The sequence below is a fragment of the Asparagus officinalis genome, chromosome 2 (assembly GCF_001876935.1).
Source record: "Asparagus officinalis chromosome 2, Aspof.V1, whole genome shotgun sequence".
Classification (NCBI taxonomy): domain Eukaryota; kingdom Viridiplantae; phylum Streptophyta; class Magnoliopsida; order Asparagales; family Asparagaceae; genus Asparagus; species Asparagus officinalis.
This window is the reverse complement of record NC_033795.1, coordinates 70,546,941-70,553,394: the sequence shown is the minus strand read 5'-3', so window position 1 is coordinate 70,553,394 and position 6,454 is coordinate 70,546,941.

Here is a 6,454-nt window from a genome sequence, read left to right as displayed (position 1 = left end):
TTTGCAGTCCGGAACCATCAAGCGAGCAACCTATGGTAGGGTTCGGACAAGACGCCCTTCAGAAGATGAAGAATCGGATGCCGGCTCCGCGGTCGCATCAGATAATACGGTATCCAGCGAGGGACAACCCCGCGAGGCACTTATGATAAGTGCGGAACAAGTGGCCAAGATGCTTGAAGAAGCCATGGCTAAACAACAGGCGTTCGAAATGCAGATGGCCATGCAGAGTATGAGAGAAATGCATGACCAACAAATCCAAGCATTGACGAACCAGCAAGGCGAGCCAAGTCATCGTAACCAGGTTAATCTGGAAGATGAGGACACAGGTGCGAATGAAGCTCACAATGCCAATAATCCTCCCATCAATGCAGGGGGTGGTAGCGAGAATGCCAACGAAGATACAGGTGAAAGCTTGAAGATTAAAAACCTCGAGAGCAAAATCAATACGTTGATTTCTACTCAAGAGATGAAGAAGACGGGCATTTCTTGTCCATACCCAAGAGAATGGGAATCAATCCCATATCCGGCGAAGTTTAATCTAATTAACTTCACGCCGTTTAATGGGATGGGTTCACCTACTCAGCATTTGATTTACTTCAAATCGCACCTGGGGGTTATCTCTGGTAATGAGCCTCTGATGGTACGGTCCTTCGTTGGCACTCTTCGTGGAGCCGCCTTCGATTGGTATCGCCGCCTCAAACCAGGCAGCGTAAACAGCTGGGATGACATGGAGACCAAGTTCCTCGCTAACTTTTTCGACGACGACACCGAGATATCCATCAGGTCGTTGCTCGACGAGAAACAAAAAGACGGGGAATTGGTTGACACCTTCGTCAAAAGGTTCCGGAACAAGGTGATGAACTGTCGGGACCCGATCACTGAGGAGTTCATTCTCTAGACTTGCCACAACAACCTCGCATTGGACGTGTTGGAAGCAATGGGTACAGCACCGTCCAAAACATGGAAGGATTTGAAGGTCTGAGGAGAGCAAGCCGAGCGATTCCTCAGAAGGAAGAAGGCGGAAAGAGGCCAACAGGCGACGAATGTTCCGCAACAGAATTTCGTCCCACGAGAGAAAGGTAAGGTACATGCTAATGCTATTGATGCTAATCAAACTTTCCAATTGCAACCTCAGCAACAGCCACAGCAACAAGCACCACAACAGTCTCGGTCACAATGTTCGGAGCCAAGATTTCCTAAAGTGTACTCCTTTAAAGATGACGAAGTTCCCGGCATCTTTAAGTACCTGTTGGAGAATAACAAAATCCAGCTGCCGACGATTGTGGATCAAGAAGGGGCTAGCAAAGTGATGGATTCGAAGTATTGCGCATACCATAGAGCAGTCCATCACCCTACAAAGTCATGCTACCACCTCAAGGATAAAATCCAGGCGTTAATTGATGTAGGCGTCATAAACCCGAAGCCGTCCAAGAATGGAGCAAATGCGGTTTTAATCAGCTTTGGATCGGTGCCCACATCATGGTTTAAACCAGAGCGCATCACCAAAGTAGGAATGAAGACGGTGAACGACGACCCACATGGACAGCGCCAAAAAGGACTTGTGCCACACACAGCCCCAAACGGCGAAATCCTCTGGGTCCATCCTGATCTTATTGAAGACGATCAGTGGACGACTTCCTCAACCAGAAAGGGTAAAGGCAAGTCCTGCAATGCTACCTCCGCGATCTTCGAAGAGGATGGTAATGAAGCTCCTACCTTCCCGCTCTCTGAAGAAGAACAAGAAGTCTTTGCCACTAGAAGCGGAAATGAGTATCACTTCAACTATCCGTCACCTAGTGATCAGTTAGCTGAGCAGGGGGTGACTAAGAAGGGACCAGCCAGAACTCTCACGGAGCTGGGTGTGATTACGACTCCTAGACCGGTTGAAGAAGCTCGACGACAGCCGGTTAATAAACAGAAAGAAAAGAAACCCCAGGAGGTTCAAAATCCGAAGCAGTCTCGCTTTAATCGTCCGATTGGAAGAGATAAACTGGAAAGTTCGAACACTCCGCACAACTTTGATATTATGGCTCAATTAGCTAATATTCCAGCACGGATAACATTGTATGAGTTGCTACGGTTGTCTAAAGAAACCAGGGAAGCCTTGCAAGAAGCCTTGGCCAATTCAGAAGTGTTCCTTACTCAGATCAAGCCGGTACCTGAAGAGCCAGAACTGTTAATTCAACACTGCAATATAGCGACTAAAAACCTTCCCTGCATTACCTTCACCAAAGAGGATATGCAGAGGAAGAATTCGAACCATGACCGACCCCTATATTTCATTGGGTACATTGGCTCCAGCGAAGTCAACCGAATCCAAGTGGATCCGGGTTCCGCTGTGAGTATTATGCTGCTTCGCTTAATGCATAGCCTCAACATTCCAGTTAGTAAGTTGGCGTCCACAGGCACTGTTATCTATGGATTCAATACTAGTGGGTCAAGACCCTTGGGTAAGATCCGGATAAAATATCAAATGGGTGATTTGAAGACGGAAGTCACATATTATGTGATTGATGCCGAGACTTCATATAACTTACTATTGGGTCGACCTTGGATCCATAGTAACGTTATAATCCCCTCCACTCTCCATCAGTGTTTGAAATATGTCGACACTGATAATAAGGTTACGACGGTGGTCGCGGATAAGCAACCATTCAAAGGGTTTGAGAATTATTTCATTGATTCTCTCCTTTATGGTAATGAATCCGATACTGAACCATCGGCCCATGGCACGGACAGCAGAGAAGAAGCTGATATTGAAGCCGGACTTGATTACAATGGAGGTTTTGTTTTAAACGATATTGTACCCTTAGTAATCAATCTTGACGACGAACGATCGTCAGATGGCAGTTGTAACTGGCAACTTACCAATAATGAAATAAATGACGATTTAGAGTACTCACTGTCTCTTGATGATGTAATAAAGGGATTGTATGATAATCCCGATTTATATGTGCCTCTTCGATCGTCCTATATAGCAAAGAAACGCCTCCAGCATTCTTTCGGAACAACCCTGGTCATCCCTGCCAAAATACGAGGCGAAAGAGAAGTGATTTACGGTAAAGGAGAGGGTTTTCCATTACCAGATCATTTCTTAAGGGAAGATGAGAATGATGACAAACCTGATCAGCATTTGTCTAAGTATAGTCCGGAAGCATGCAAGCTCATGGAAAAACAGGGATATGATTTCACACTCGGAGAAGGTTTTTACTTTGATCGAGGTCCCCGTATTCCAGCCAAAGCGGCATATGTACCAAAAGGGAAACCGGATGATTATTATAAATTCAGACGAGGATTAGGGTATGTCTCTTCTTCAGAAGACGAATGTTGCTGGTTAATCAATAACCAATCATCTGAGCAATACAAAGATGGGTACCCGTCAGATTCCTTGGAATGGGATTCCGATACAAGTCTGGGGGAAGTATTCAAAGCCCTAATGACGAACATGGCTACAGCTGATCCGTCCACAATGGAGAACGACGATCAAATGCCAACATGGGAAGACCCATGGGTTCATCACCTGAACATGCAGTACGGCGATAGGTTTGAACAGAGAGAACCCCCCACTGAAGATAAAGTAGTCCAAATTAACATGGGCGACGAGGCCAACCCAAAGCCTATATTCATCAGCGATAGTCTTCCCTCAAATGAAAAGGAGGAATTAATTGCTCTCATTAGGGAATATATTGACGTCTTCGCATGGAACTATGAAGACATGCCAGGGTTCGACCCCAATGTGGCAATGCACCGCCTCGATATCAAGTTAGATGCCAAACCTGTCAAACAACAACAAAGATGGTTTCGTCCGCAGATTATGGAAGCCATTGAGGCAGAGATTAAGAAATTGATCAAATCAGGATTTATCCGAGAGGAGCAACATCCAGACTGGCTAACCAATATTGTTCCAGTCATGAAGAAGAATGGTAAAATCAGGATTTGCATCGACTTCAGGGACCAGAATACCTGAATACGGCATGTCCAAAAGACGATTTTCCTCTCCCAATCACGGATGTTATTATTGACAATACATGTGGATTTGAGAGAATGTCTTTTATGGATGGTTTTTCAGGATATAACCAAATCAAGATGCACCCAGATGACGATAAGCATACAGCGTTCAGAACGCCCCTCGGTGTCTTTTGCTACACGGTGATGCCTTTCGGTCTAAAGAATGCAGGCGCCACGTACCAGTGAGCAATGACTAAGATTTTCCAAGAACATCTCAGGAAAACAGTCGAGTGCTACGTTGATGATTTGGTTGTAAAAAGCCGCATCAATTGAAAGTCATCAATTGAAGATGAACCCCACTAATGTCCAGCGGAAAATTCCTTGGATTCGTCGTCACCACTAAAGGTATACATATCGATCCTGATAAGGTGAAGGCGATACATGAACTACAACCCCCTAGAAATCTAAGAGAGCTCAGAGGGTTGCAAGGGCGGTTAGCTTACATCCGGCGGTTCATCTCAAATCTTTCTGGGAAGTGCCAACCATTCTCTAAACTAAACAAGAAAGGGGTGTCATTTATTTGGGACGACGCTTGCCAAAAAGCATTCGAAGATATCAGCAACCCCCTAGAAATCTAAGAGAGCTCAGAGGGTTGCAAGGGCGGTTAGCTTACATCCGGCGGTTCATCTCAAATCTTTCTGGGAAGTGCCAACCATTCTCTAAACTAAACAAGAAAGGGGTGTCATTTATTTGGGACGACGCTTGCCAAAAAGCATTCGAATGATAATGGTCACGAACAGGCAGTCTATTACCTAAGTCGGACCTTGATAGGCGCCGAGTCTCGATATCCGATGATTGAGAAAGAATGCCTCGCATTGGTATTCGCAGTGCAAAAGATGCGGCATTACCTGGTTGGACAGACGATTTACGTCATTTCCAACGTTAATCCAGTACGGGTGTTTATGACGCAACCGGCCTCTATGAATTGGCGGTTAGCGAAATGGGCCCTTCTCTTGTCCCAATATGATTTGCACTTCAAACAACAGAAGTCATTTGTGATCTTTTGGCGGCAAACCCGACAACGGATACGGCAGAAGTATATGATGACTTGCTGGACGAAACCCACGAGGTTAACACTACATCACACCAACAAGTATGGCAATTATACTTCGATGGTGCTTCGAGGGCAGTTAATAGGGCAATAACCCCTGGATGTTCTACAGTCTCCTCCGTAGTTGGAGTTGTCTTAATTTCCCCGGGGAAGCATGTGATGCCTCGGGCTTATTCACTGACCAGTCCATGTTCCAATAACGTAGCTGAATACAACGCGCTTCTCATTGGACTCAGTTTCGCCAAGGAGCTGGGGGTCGAATATCTCGAAGCTTTTGGGGATTCTCAATTGATAGTCAACCAAGTCCGTGGAGAGTATGAAGTCAGGAACCAAGACCTGATCCCGTACCACCAGGAGGCCATCAAAATGGCAGATTCTTTTGAAGAATTCTTTATTGAATACATCCCTCGTCTCCAGAATGCTTATGCGGATGCACTGGCAGCACTAGCGGTATCACTTGCGCAGCCTCCCGAAACTGAACTACTAGTCACAGTAAGGACGCATCAGCTCTGCATACCCATATACAATATGGATATTGAAGAGGAAGATGATAGAAACATAAACGCCAAGGAGGTGAATTCAACTCAAATTGGGTCTGAGTCCCGAGATTGGCGTTTTCCTATCATTGACTACGTCCAATATGGCATTTTGCCAGAGGATGTAAAAGAAAGGGAATCAATCCGCCGAAGAGCACCAAGATTCTTCTATAATACCGAGACCCATACATTATACCGTAGAGGGTACGATGGTTTGTTACTCCGATGCCTTTCGAACAAAGAAGCAGAAGAAGTTCTTAAGGAAGCACACGAAGGAGAATGTGGTGCGCATCAGCCCGGTCCCAAACTGTATGATCGCATCAGGAGAATGGGATATTTTTGGCCAACAATGGTTCGTGACGCAATCGAATACGCCCGAGAGTGTCATGCTTGTCAAATACATGCAAATTATATGCACCAACCACCAGAGCGTTTACACACGTCAACCACGTCTTGGCCGTTCGAGACATGGGGTATGGACATTGTCGGTCCTATTTTTCCCCCTTCAGTCAAAGGTGATCGATTCATTCTCGCAATCACGGATTACTTTTCAAAGTGGGCTGAAGCAATTCCGCTTAGAGAAGTGAAGACGAACAACGTCATCAATTTCATCAAGCATCATTGTAGACGGTAAAAAATACCTCTGTGAGCCTATGGGAAATTCGCCTGTAAGAAGTCGCCTGCACAATTCCCTAGCGCCTGAGCCGCATGGTCGTCAAATGTGCTCGGTTCCAGATTCGCCTGAATGATCGGCTCGCCTGCACGAGTTGGGATCAGTTGGAATAGCGAAAATTTGCCGTTCACGCAACTCGCCTACCCGAGTCCAAAGTCGAATCCGCCTGCAAACCTCAAGGCCGCC